Genomic DNA, 14,431 nt, shown 5'->3' on the forward strand with positions numbered 1-14,431 from the left:
TATCTGCCTCCTCTTCCAAACGTTCTTTCCAAACCACTCTAGCCCACTTTCATTTCCCATCAACCAACCCTCAAAGCACTTAAATACTGTGCCACCCAATTCAACACTGTATAAATAATAAATTAATTATGCATTGTCTCACAAAGTTCTTGAACCACTCTGTATAAACTTCCTGTAAATCATCATTTCCTTTCCAATAGATAATTTCCCCAAGGATGGAAAGTATGCTTTATTCGGCTCCTGCATTTTAAAATAGTGAGCATGTAATATAATGAGTTATCACATATATACAGTAATTACTATTAGCAAATTACGAGGCATTTTAGCTGAATTATTTAATTTAATATAACAGCAATCCTGTATGGTAGATATTTATTATAAAGATAAATATTCTGAGATTTGAAAACAAAGTTATTTGCCCAAGGTCACAGAGCTACTAAACAGCAAAACCACGAGTTAATTCCGGGAATAACTGACGCCTGAGTCTTGACTGTGGCACGTACTGAACGCAAAGTTGACTGGTGATTGATCTTTAATACCCGCTTGTCCTAATGTATACAACTTCAATAACTTCCCCACCACTGAACGGGGCAGAGCAGAGTCTCAAATCTCAATAAATACTTGTTGGTTGATTGACTATAGGCAAAAGTCGTGTAATTAGCCTAATAAGCTTTTAGTATTTCAGTGATTAAGAGAGCACATAACTACATTTTCCAACACCACTGAGAATTTTTTCAGCTTATTTTCAAAAACTTGGAGTTCTACTACACATTTTCCACTTGGGGAAATGCACAAAGACTACCCAGATGAGAACAAAAGGAGGCTATTTATTCAGAGCTTGTAATAGCAATGGGAGTCAGCCACCATCACTTGTGTTTGGCAGGCAGCAGGGAAGTGGGAAAGCTTTATGTTGTAAAAAGGCAAGGCTTCAGGAATGCCCTGATTGGAAGTTGTTGGCCTGAGGGACGTGGAGTTGAGCTAACCAGAGAGGATATCTCATGTGATTGGTTTGGGGAGCATATGTACCTTTCTGTGTTTGGCCCTGAGTTGAAATGGAGGTGGGATTGACAAAACTAGGAAAGCTGGCAGTCACTGACCAAGCTCTGACCTTTCTGGGCCACTTGCTGCAGACTGTGGGTCAGAGATCCATTGTCCTGGCCATTGTCCGTTGGTTTATTCACTCTCTCACATTTAACTCTGAGCCACGTTTTATCCTAATTTATATTTTGTAGGTATTTGGAGTCCTGCTTCTATTTGTTATTATAGAAATCCAACTTGATTTATTTCCAAAGACTTAAGTTTATTGGGTTAATAAATTGCTTTCTTGGGAAATGCAATTTTCTATAGAGGCTCCTCATTTCTTAAAAAATAAGCTTTTCTCCCAAAAAAAAGTATGAAGAAGCAATTAAATCAGAAGATGACTACAAGTGTCACTTTTCCTACATAAAACACTCAGGGAAATTCTAGTGCTAACAAAGAATGTTATTTCAGCAACCATAGGTTATAAATAAGGACATTGGCCTGGTTTCAATACAGATTACAGTGAACCCTCTCCCATAACCGCACTCAGCACTATTTTAAATCTCTGAAGGTTTTGACATTTGTAAAGTTGTTGGGGGTTTTTTCTCCCACTTTTACAAGGTTCTGCCTAGCTTGTTTCTGAAAGTACCTAAAATACAAAAGGCAAAAATCCTACAAGATAATACACGTATTGGGGCAAGGGTTATTTGGGAAATCTTTGTGCCTTCCTCTCAATTTTGCTGTAAGAGCAAAACTGCTCTAAAAAAAAAAGTTAAGTCAAAAAAAAAAAAAAAACCTATTAGGTATCATATTTTTTCATGATAGCAACTCTGTAACTAACTCATTTGAATTTTTGTCAACTAGTTTTGTCAAATCCAGGTGTTGAAGGACTTTATTCTCTGAAACACTTCTCTTTTTTGATGCTCATTTCACTGAATCACAAGCCAATTTCTCCTCCTTACTGTAAATTAAATGTACTCCAATTCTCTCTCGCTTTCTTTTTTTTTGTTTGTTTTTGGCCGCGCTGAGTCTTCGTTGCGGGCTTCTCTCTGTTTGCCACGCATGGGTTTAGTTTCCCCGTAGCGTGTGGGATCTTAGTTCCCCGACCAGGGATCGAACCCACGTCCCCTCCGTTGGAAGGTAGATTCTTAACCACCGGACCACCAGTGAAGTCTCTCCAATTCTCTTTATGCAGCTCATACTGGGTTGGAAATTACAGCTGGTTTTATTCAAAGCTTTAGTCCTGGGTCTGAGAGAATACAGGACTTCATTATTTAGAAATGTGCTGTTACCTGTTACCTGAAAATTAAGGACAAGTCAGCATATGCTCATCCAAAAAAAAAAAAAAAAAGCAGTTTTCTCAGGAAAAAGGTAAACTAAGAATCTTTTTAAAAATTAGGATCCTTAAAAATTAGAATTAATTAACAGGCAACACTTTGTGCTACTAAGTAAACCAAAGGATGTGGAAGCTGACCTGGTTTTCAAGAAGTTCTGATCTAGTCAAACATCACAGTTCTAAGTAAACACTCCAAAACCACCAGCCCATTTAGAGTGGAAAGGGAAATGCAAAGTACTGGAATGGAATCATACACATGTGGGCCAGGAGGGGGAACATTAGTGAATAAAGCTTCCCGGAAGAGGCCAATTCTTAGCCAATTCTTGAACTGGCAGAAGCATTTACGATAATAAATATATATTGTAGAGGATTTTAAATATATTCTACACACCCTAGGTGGGCAAGATAACTCACCTACCCACTGCTACTTAACTTGACGTCAACTTTCAAGCTGTACTTCCTGCCGCTCCAAACTATGATCTAAATGGGGTCTTAAAAGGGAAACGAGTTCGGAATTCAGCATTGCATTAGCCCAGCTGCCGGTTCAAATATTATGCCTTAGGAAATAATTCGGCATATTCTCTTCTACAAGTGCTTCTAAAACAATTTTGCTTTCTCTCTTCTGCTGCCATAAAAATGAAAATAAGAAACTCCTATATGCCTGGTGTTAGAAAGATAATAGTAAATTAAGCAACATGAACACACACACACACAATACACATCTTAATTCTTGCGATAGTATTTGCATTGTAGCCCAGTTGAATGCGTGAGTGGTACGGTTCAGGGGTAGTTTTGAAATTCTAGCTTAGTCTGCTTTTTCTAGTTATGACTATCAGCTAAGTCATCTGCATTGGAGGTCAGCCCTGGGAGAGAAGGAAAAAGCTTTGTTTCTGGCCCCCAGGCCACTCTTTCCTGGGAAGGAGAAATGCTTTCTTATTTCAATCCCATAACCATCATCTCTTTATGTGTCCACCTTCCTCACACTAGACTGTGAACCTTCCCAGGGTAGGGGCTGAATTCCCCACAGGGAGATCAAGGAGAGACTGCATCAGGGGGCTGGATGCCTGCACAGTGTATCTGCCCCCCTGCATCACTTTCTTTCCTTGGCAAAGTCAAACCTTTAAAGCATTTACAATTTGGCTTCGCGGCAGCCATAGTGGAATTCCTTCTATCAATAGTTTAACCATGGCTTTAGTTGCTTCACCTCTGCAACCAGCAAAACAGCCCTAACTCTCTCCCCTTGTGTGTGTCTGTGTGGTTACTGAACACGATGCACTTAGTGTGTGATCTTCAAATTCCACTGTCTGACATCTCTAGTTTACCAGCATTTGGGGAATAAATGCCCTTGACAGCTGCATTTGAGCTGGGTTTTGGTGATGAACTAGACCAGAATGAGTGTGCCTCTGGGGTAGGACGTGTGGTCCCATCTGGTTTTTTCGTTTGTTTTAAATCATGTTTTCCTTTTAATTGACACGGGTTCCTCTCTCGGGTGCTACTTTGGTAATGATTAGGTCCCCACCTCTCAAGAACATTGCATCTGAACAGGCTGAGACAGAGCCAGTGTGAGCACAGACCCCAAAGCAGGGCTTTTGGAATAGCAAGAACAGAAAAAACCAGCCTTTCTCTTCACTTACAAAGGGGGTCACTCAGAGGGTCCAAAGCTCTGTTTTCCAAATGTAGAAAACCTGGAGCTCAATGCAAACTGGAAACCAAAATATATGAGAAATGAAGCAGAGTGCTTCGTCAAATACTCAAGGTCTGATCATCCCGCCTCTTCTACAAGGAATGGCCCCCCTCCAGCATTTCTTTTTTTTTTTTTTTAAACATCTTTATTGAAGTATAATTGCTTTACAATGGTGTGTTAGTTTCTGCTTTATAACAAAGTGAATCAGTTATACATATACATATGTTCCCATATCTCTTCCCTCTTGCATCTCCCTCCCTCCCACCCTCCCTATCCCACCCCTCTAGGTGGTCACAAAGCACCGAGCTGATCTCCCTGTGCTATGCGGCTGCTTCCCACTAGCTATCTATATTACATTTGGTAGTGTATATATGTCCATGACACTCTCTCACCCAGCATTTCTAAAGGAAGATGTTTTGTTTCTATTTCACTTTCCAACTGGGTATAAAATCTACTAAAAGGGATACAATGAATCAGAATAAATCAGCTCACTCACAAGACACTCCCAGGTAATGATGTTTGGTTGCTGAGATTATTCAGCACATTATTTCAAAGTGGCAAAATTCAGGACAATCTGAGAAGAGAGTTCAAAAGTGGCAGCTACATTCGCTGATAGGTTCATGTGAGACACACATACATACAACCCATTTTTCAGTGTATATGTCAAGGGGCCAAGACCTCTGGTCAGCTCAATAAGTTATTTTGTACATTACAGTGCACAGAACAACAGAGGGAGAGACACTTTCTTGGAGAGGTTCATCCTCTCTGAAGGAGGCTGGGGCCCAGCCTCCCGTGCCCTCATTAGCTGGACCTCTCTTCTTTGGTTGCAATGGCCTCAGAGACAGCCATTTCCTCTGATCCATCCGCTGGCTTCTCCTCCTCCTGGGGATAGAGGTCCGGGTACTTCTGCATGCACGCCTGCATGGCCCGGAATGGTCTACACAGTCCGACCCCTTGACATCCTCTGTGCTGCAATGGAAGCAGGAGAAGGCCGCCTTGAACTGTGCCCCACGTGGGCCGCTGGCCATCCCCCCAGGCATGGACAGTTCCAGTTGATGTCGTCGCGGTTGGGCAGGATCAGTCTGTGCTCCTCGTACGGATCATTGGGGTCGTCGGCCACCAGCTCCGCGTTGCTTGGAGTGTCACGGTCTTCTTTGGTCACCAATGTGATTCTATCCTTCCCTTCCTGCCGGCATGGTGCAGCCCGGCGCTCTGACCTCGCGGCGATTGCGGCGGCGGCCTCACGCCGTCGGTCCCATCTGTTCAAGGCTGATGTTGAATAACTGATCATGAGTGACCAGACTCAGGTCATGCCCTGGTAACAAGATTGTTTGGAACAGCAAATACCACTTTAAAAAAAATATTACAGATAAATGGTATCTCTTTGAATGCCTGGTCTAGTACTTAGAGGCCAGTTTACAATTTTTCAATTAAAGTGATTCCTTCTTGGTTGCGTTAGTGGCAAGAAAAAACGGACACTTTATTTATTTATTTATGGCTGTGTTGGGCCTTCGTTGCTGCACGCGGGCTTTCTCTAGTTGCGGCGAGCGGGGGCTACTCTTCGTTGCGGTGCGCGGGTTTCTCATTGCGGTGGCTTCTCTTGTTGCAGGGCTCTAGGCGCGTGGACTTCAGTAGTTGTGGCTCGCGGGCTCTAGAGCGCAGGCTCAGTAGTTGTGGTGCACGGGCTTAGTTGCTCCGTGGCATGTGGGATCTTCCCAGACCAGGGCTCGAACCCGTGTCCCCTGCATGGGCAGGCGGATTCCTAACCATTGTGCCACCAGGGAAGTCCCCCAAAAAAGGGACACTTTAGAAAGAACAGCAAATCATCCGGGTAAAGATATTTTAAGTATAAACAATGATTTCAGGAGCAAGAGTAAATACGTGATCACTTTCTCCTTAACTTCAATGTCAAACTACTAATGATCATGAAATACAGTTAAAGAATGTAGAAAAAGGAAGGTTAGAAGGAAGGAAATAGCTTTTGTACTTTTTCAGGTTTACCAGCCAGTTTTTTCCTTCCTGACACTATAGCCGTATTATTTAATATATAGAATGAAAACCCATATGTATTAAGACATGCTTGTTATTCACACAGCAACCCAGATTTGGAGGGAAAGATTAATAAAAACTAATTATGGCACAGAAATAGAATGAGAATTAGAACTCCAGTTTCGCTCGGTGTTCAATTATATTTTTATCAGCCTTAGAAACTAAAAGGGAAAAATCCAAAACCAATAAAACCAGTAATTGATGGAAATGTCTTTTAAAGATGCAGCGATGAATTTAAACTTCCTGCACACAATTTTAACGGTAGTGCTGTTTTCCCCCAACATTTCCTAAATCTGTGGCTTTGAGCCCGGCCCCATGCTGTCAGTCTGCTTTAGCACGTCATGAAGGGAAGATGGGAAACACTGCTTTTGGAACTGCATTATAGGATTTTCTAACACAGTGCCTGAGTGTGTGCTTAGTATCTTAACACTTGACTTAGAAACCACTTTGAAGCTTTGAATTAGGATCATCAATACAATAATTTGACAGCATTCGTTCCCCTTGGTAATAAAAAGTGATTCTTTTTTGGATTCTCTTAGCCTTACCAAAAAAACAGAGTATTCAAAGATCTCCAACACAGGTTCTAGCTCAAGGACACTTGTGTTCTAATATATATTTGTGTTTAAAAAACATTAATATCCATTAGCCACATAAATTTCACCATTATAACTTTATTTATCTTTATTATTAATCTCATATGAATACTGAGGATCAAGGAATTGAAGTATAATCCGCTTTGAGACCGTCTGTGTCAACAGACTCTCAACTAAAGTCAGTTAAATATGATCTTAGGTTTCTGAAGAGCCCATGGATTATGAAAAATAAATTAGTCATTAAGAGATCTAAGATGTGGGTGAGGGAAAATGTTCCAACCAAAAACACTCTGATAACAAACAGACATAGAAAACAAATGTATGGTTACCATAAAGGGAAAGGGCGGGGGAGGGATAAATTAAGAGTTTGGGATTAATACAATAGATATACACTACTGTATATAAAATAGATAAACAACAAAGACCTACTGTATAGCACAGGGAACTATAGTCAATATCTTGTAATAACTATAATGGAAAAGAATCTGAAAAAGATCTGAATCACTTTGCTGTACACCTGAAACTAACACAACATTGTAAATCAACTATTACTTCAGTTTTTTAAAAAAACCTCTGATAAATTAGGAACTAAATAATGACGGAGTCTGTGACACAGTGTAAAGAACAAGAGGATTACAACAGTAACCTACCACCCAGATCCATCATGCTGAGCCAGAAGAGGAGGGAAAGGCAATAGCACATTTAAGGCATTAATGACAACATTCTGACACACATTTCCACAATAGCTTCTATGGTACAGAAGACACACACCAAAATTTTTCTGTTTGCTCCTTAAAATATATGCATTTTTAAAAGTTTACTTGGAACTCAGTTAATTTAGTAAAGCAAAAATTCAATTTGACTGTTGAAACAGGTGCAGGCAATTGCCTAGACTAATAAAATTAGCTGCAAAAACTACTGAAAATGTTAAATGATCTCTTAAAGCTCTAATCTGTCATGGAATAATAATAATGCCATAAGGAGTCAACATTAGGACTGGTACTGAAACCGTGCACCTCAGACTGGGACTTGAACCCATGTGCCCAGACTCAGACCCAGCCAAAACCCACGGTCTTCCAACTGAGATCACACACTTGGTTTCAGGACTTAATGAAGCTCAGGTTCTTGATGTCTCATCACAAAAAGAATTCAGTGAGAGACAAAGTGATAGGGAAGAAGTGGATTTATTTAGAGAGAAACACACTCCACAGACAGAGTGTGGGCCATCCCAGAAGGGGAGAGCAGCACCAGGGTATGGGGTTGTCAGTTTTTATAGTGGTGGGTAATTTCATAGGCTAATGAGTGGGAGGAGTATTCCCGCTATTTCCGGAAGGGGTGGGGATTTCCAGGAATTGGGCCACCGCCCACTTTTTGATCTTTAGGGTCGGCTTTGGAACTGTCATGGTGCCTGTGGGTATGTCACTTCGCTTGCTGTTGTGTTACAATGAGCATACACTGAGGCTCAAGGTCTAGTGGAAGTCAGCTTGTCTGCCATCTTGGACCCATTTGGTTCTAATCAGTTTATGTCATGTCCTCAGGCTACGTCATTCTTCTAAAGGTTGTGCCCTGCCCCTTTCCCTCCTGTTTCGGTACCCTGATGTAGGTTATTGAGAAATCATGCTTTGTTGTTAGTTGCCTGCTCAAAGTTAAGTGAGATCAGAATTTGTAGGCTCGAGGCCAGATTCTAGGAAGCCGGGAGGTCTGCGTTTTAGGCTCTTCTCACCCAACCCTTCCATTTCTTTGAGAATCCTGGGAATGTCTAGCTAAATGTCACTTCCTCCAGGAAAACTTTCCTGAATTTTCCCGACTCTGAAAGTTCGCTGTTGTCTCTTTTTCCTATACTTTTTGGCACACATCCCAGCAGCCTTGTGCATGCAGAACAAAGACTGACTCTTCATATTTGAATTCTCAACCTTTCAGAAGTTAACCATAACGGTAACGAATACGCAGCGCTCAGCGTGTGCCAGGCACTGTTCTAAGCATTGTGTGTTTATCAACTCACGTCTTTTCTCATAGCAGCCCTCGTGTAGGTAGTACTCTGATCCCCATCTTTCAAGTGTGGACGCTGAAGCACAGAACTGGTAGGTGGGTCACCCCAGATCACGGAGCTGGCACCTCCTAAATGACCTCACCTCTGTCATGCACTGGACAATGGCATTCCATGAACATGCCTAGATTTTGTATTTGACCAACTACCCAAAATCATCCATGGAGAGTTTCCTAAAGTCTCTTCCACACCCTTAACAATTTATTCTTTTAGGGTGCATGTGTGTGTGTGTGTGTGTGTGTGTGTAAAATCTAAACCTTTTTAACCTCATAAAATGCAAATTTATTTTGAATGTTAAGACTTCCTACCATACTAATTCCATTCTGGCAGTCTCCCAGGGCCTGGGATAGAAGCTTGGGGCAGCCTGCCTTTTGCTTAGCAATACAGGGCTGGGACTAAGCCCAAGTCCTGGTTTCCTCCAATCCTGACAGAAAAGTTGCCAGTCCGTGTGGCTATGGATATGTGCTCTCAGGAAAAAAAGTAACCTTCTTAGTTCCTTTTGCTTTTCCTCATTTTTCTTTTTTTTTTTTTTCTTTTCACATATTGGTTCCTTTTATTTACAGGGTAGCAAAATAGTTATATTTTTGTGCACTTTGTATTAGTTTTCTCTTGCTGTCTGAACAAATCATCACAAAAGTATTGGCTCGCAGTTTGTAGGGCAGAAGCCCCAGTGGGCTCGGCTTGCTTTTCTGCTCTAGGTTGCACAGAGCAGAATTCAAGGTGTCAGCCTCCCTATTTGGAGGGAGGCTCAAGAGATGGATCTGTTTCCAGGCTCATTCAGATGTTGGCCGAAGGCAGTTTTCTGCAGCTGTAGCACTGACGTCTGTCAGCTTCTGGAAGCCTCTACACTCCTTAGCTCAGGGCCCCCTTCCTCCATCTGAAAGCCAGCAAGTGTCCCTCTCCCACTTGAAATCTCTCTGACCTCCCCCTGTACATCCTCATTCTGACCCTCTGCTTTCCTTTTTGTCATTTAAGGTCTCATGGGATTACACTGGGCCCAAAACCATAATCCGGGATAATCTCCCTATTTTAAGGTTAACTGATAAATTACCTTAACTCCATATGAAAAGTGACTTCACAGCAGTATCTCAATTAGCATTTGATTGAATAACTGGAGGACAGGAGTCCAGGGGGCATCTTTAGAATTCTGCCAGCCACACCTTGTTGACCCTCAAAGTGTAAACATGAAAATGTTTCCTTGACCACAAGTTAAGAATGCTCATGTGTTTTCATTTTTTTTTTTTTAATAAATTTATTTATTTATTTATTTTTGGCTGCGTTGGGTCTTCATTGCTGCGCGCAGGCTTTCTCTAGTTGCGGCGAGCGGGGGCTACTCTTCGTTGCGGTGCGCAGGCTTCTCATTGCGGTGGCTTCTTTTGTTGCCGAGCACGGGCTCTACGCACGCGGGCTCAGTAGTTGTGACTCGCAGGCTCTAGAGCACAGGCTCAGTAGTTGTGGCTCACAGACTTAGTTGCGCCACGGCACGTGGGATCTTCCCGGACCAGGGCTCGAACCCGTGTCTCCTACATTGGCAGGCGGATTCTTAACCACTGCGCCACCAGGGAATTCCCGTGTTTTCATTTTTTTACTCCACATATTTTCCAACTTACTAGCTATGGTATCTGTTAACAACAAATACATTGAAACTAGGAATTTAGTTATAATTCTAATAAAAAGATGCCTTTACCAGTGGGTGGATTACCTTCTATAACATCCCTTTATGATGTGTAAATATACCAATTGAATTGAATGATATGAAATATATGAATATGTGTATTAATATCTGGGATTTTTTACTATCAGTAAAACTGTCTATAAAAATAATTTCAACATGATGATTAAATTTTGCTTCAGGTTTTACATGCAGGACAGTGATGCTTACAGGGAAAGATCTTGGTGAGTTGATGGCACATAGCCTCTAGGTGTTGTATGCCTAGAGCATTCCAGAAAGACGGTGTCGATCTTTCTCAAAAATCTCCCCAGTTACCCTACTGCATCAGACTCTCAGTGTTCACGTTTCCTCTCCTCTGACATTTCCACTGCCGCAACCAAAGGCCATTTCCTCTTGGCCTGTCAACAGTGGAAATTGAAAACAGCTGCTCCCCAATCCTTTGGATAATAGGTTCTCTGTGTACACTGGGTTACCAGGTCTTTAAGGTCACCTCCAATACCTGAAGAGGTCACAGAGGTGGAGAGTTTTGAAGTTGAAAGTGGTCTTTGTAATCATGTAATCCAATTTCCACCCAAGGCCGGGGTCCCATCTGTAACTTCCATCCCCCAGCCATCCTCTGGCCTCTGCACAAACACTTCCAGAACAGGAAATTCGTGATCCCTAAAGCAACATATTTCTCTTTTAGATGACTTGAATTGTTAGAAACTTTATTCTTTTTTTTTTTTTTAATGGGTATACTATTTTATTATCATTTAATTTCACCAAGAATGAACTCAAGTACATGCTAGCCATATGTTCAGATTTTTGAAATAAAGATAAAATGGAAAAACAGCTTTAAGGGTGCAATGTACTTAACACTGCATAATATATTCAACTAGACAATCTAGGGGGTGGCCTAACTATACACTTAGGAACACTTAGGAGCACAAAAAATATAGGGATAAGCCCTGGAATTGGAGGGAAAACCATTCGGGACTGAACAGAGGTCCTTGGTTGCTGACAGAATGTCCCCTTGACTTCAGACTTGAGACAAACCCAGGGAGTCTGTCAGAATACAAAAACCACTGATTTCAGAACGGTAATAGGATAGATTGGCCAGAGCCAATTCAGACTGCGGGGTCCAGTCTGAAGCGAGCAGGGTTGGCTGGAGCCTGGAAATGTAGCTGAAGCCCAGCATTGGTAGACGAGCAGCCATCTTCTAAAAATCGCTGATTTATGCACAAGTTCCTAAGGCCCTTTTCCCGAACAGGGTAGAAACGTTATTCTTATATTTAACTGGAATCTGACTGTCATTTCTACAGGACCTTATGAGAATGCATTCATGCATTTTCTTTTACACAGTAGTTCACCTATACCTAACAGGAGGTCTCCTGTTCCCCTACACGGTTTATTTAAACTTTATCATTTCTTCATGTGAAACGGTTTACATTCATCTTATCCATTTTATTAATTTCTGTATGCTCTTTATTTTGTGAATGCCCCTCTTTTAAAAACTTATTCAAATAATGAAATAAGTGACCTACAGTTACAGTCAAAAATATGATTGACATTTAAAAAACAGAATACTCAGTAAAATAAGGATGGCTCAAAAGAATATAGTATATTTCCATTCTTATAAATTCAAAATCTATCTTGTTTACAGTTGCATATATAGATATTATTATTATAAAGAAAAGCCAGTTAACAATTATTATAAAAGTCACTATAGTGCTTAATTCTTGAGACAGAATGAGGGGTGAATAGGGAAGGCCATGGGGTTGGGTTTAGGGAATGTTTTAGAGTATCAGCGGTGTTTTCTTTGTTTGCTTGTTTGTTTTGGTTTTGGCCATGTTGTGCAGCTTGTGGGATCTTAGGTCCCCAACCAGGGGTCAAACCTGTGCCCCCAGCAGTGGAATTGGGGAGTCCCTAACCACTGGACCGCCAGGGAATTCCCCTCAACAGTGCTCTATTTCTTGACTCTAGTGGTGATTTCATGATATTCACCTTACAGTTTCATTAATTGTGCATACGCTTTTTTTTTTTTTAGATTCCATATATATGTGTTAGCACACGGTATTTGTTTTTCTCTTTCTGACTTACTTCACTCTGTATGACAGTCTCTAGGTCCATCCACCTCACTACAAATAACTCAGTTTCATTCTTTTTTATGGCTGAGTAATATTCCATTGTATAAATGTGCCACATCTCCTTTATCCATTCATCTGTTGATGGACACTTAGGTTGCTTCCATGTCCTGGCTATTGTAAATAGAGCTGCAATGAACATTTTGGTATATGACTCTTTTTGAATTATGGTTTTCTCAGGGTATATGCCCAGTAGTGGGATTGCTGGGTCGTTTGGTAGTTCTATTTTTAGTTTTTTAAGGAACCTCCATACTGTTCTCCATAGTGGCTGTATCAATTTACATTCCCACCAACAGTGCAAGAGGATTCCCTTTTCTCCACACCCTCTCCAGCATTTATTGTTTGTAGATTTTTTGATGATGGCCATTCTGACCGGTGTGAGATGATATCTCATTGTAGTTTTGATTTGCATTTCTCTAATGACTAATGATGTTGAGCATTCTTTCATATGTTTGTTGGCAATCTGTATATCTTCTTTGGAGAAATGTCTATTTAGGTCTTCTGCCCATTTTTGGATTGGGTTGTTTGTTTTTTTGATATTGAGCTGCATGAGTTGCTTGTATGTTTTGGAGATTAATCCTTTGTCAGTTGCTTCATTTGCAAATATTTTCTCCCATTCTGAGGGTCAGAAGAACCTAAGGGCAAGACAGGAATAAAGATGCAGACCTACTAGAGAATGGACTTGAGGATACGGGGAGGGGGAAGGGTAAGCTGGGACAAAGTGAGAGAGTTGCATGGACATATATACACTACCAAACGTAAAATAGATAGCTAGTGGGAAGCAACCGCATAGCACAGGGAGATCAGCTCTGTGCTTTGTGACCACCTAGAGGGGTGGGATAGGGAGGGTGGGAGGGAGGGAGATGCAAGAGGGAAGAGATATGGGGACATATGTATATGTATAACTGATTCACTTTGTTATAAAGCAGAAACTGACACACCATTGTAAAACAATTATACTCTAATAAAGATGTTAAAAAAAGAAAAAAAAATTGTGCATATATGTTGTATGCATTTTTCTGAATGTATATTTCACATTTGTGCCCAGTTATTAGCATTTTTCTCTAAAAATGTGGATGCATATATTTTGACTGAACAATTCACTTTCTAGAAAATTGTCCCAAGCAAATAATTAAGAATATGCACAAAATCTAGCTCAATGTATGTTTAATGCAGTAATGATTATAATAGGCAAAAAAAAAAAAAAGGCCCAGAGTAAATTAAATACCCAAAGTTAGATTGAGTTATTTATGACATATGTATGTATTGACAGAAAAACAGTTATGATTTTTTTTTTGCTAAATATAAAAAAATAAGATACAAACCTGTATAATTACATTTTTAGAAAATCTGAAAAGGACTTCAATGAAATATTAAGATCATCTCTCAGAGGTTTAATATGGTTTATTTTTATTTTCTTCCTCTTTTCCATCTCTGCTTTTAGATTATTCTATAATGATGTGTGCACAGTACAATTTTGTAATACAAGTATTATTAAAAATAAAAATATAATGGACCTCGTGGACATAATACTCTAAATGTGTTGTGGATCCTGGTGACTTGCCTCCTACATAGATTCCATGTGTAGCCAGTTTTGCACAGTGTTTGTAGAAGCAGCTACAGGACACTGTGTGAGAAAAGAAATGGGAATAGTCAAGTGAAATACAAGATCAGCTGAATTCAAACCACACCTTTTTTAATTTAGGTTTTTAAAAGCAAAGTTATTTAACAGCATAAAGAGTCAAGTAGTCTTGTCAAAGCCTTGGTAGGAGAAAAGCAAGCACCAGGCTCCTCTCTTCCCCTATTTTCCACTTCCCAGATGCAACAATTTCAAACCTTTCTGCTGATTCTTGTAGTACATGCCTCCCTGTTCTAAACAACAGGTGGATATGGCTTCATCTTGTAGC

At 40.6% G+C, this 14,431-nt stretch overlaps 1 pseudogene; it reads right to left on the minus strand.

The window, feature by feature from the left end:
• Positions 1–4,841: 4,841 nt before the first annotated feature.
• LOC133077001 (mitochondrial intermembrane space import and assembly protein 40-like) lies at positions 4,842–5,331 on the minus strand (annotated as a pseudogene).
• Between the last annotated feature and the right edge of the window lie 9,100 nt (positions 5,332–14,431).

Source organism: Eubalaena glacialis, chromosome 17 (assembly GCF_028564815.1).
Source record: "Eubalaena glacialis isolate mEubGla1 chromosome 17, mEubGla1.1.hap2.+ XY, whole genome shotgun sequence".
In the NCBI taxonomy this organism is placed as follows: domain Eukaryota; kingdom Metazoa; phylum Chordata; class Mammalia; order Artiodactyla; family Balaenidae; genus Eubalaena; species Eubalaena glacialis.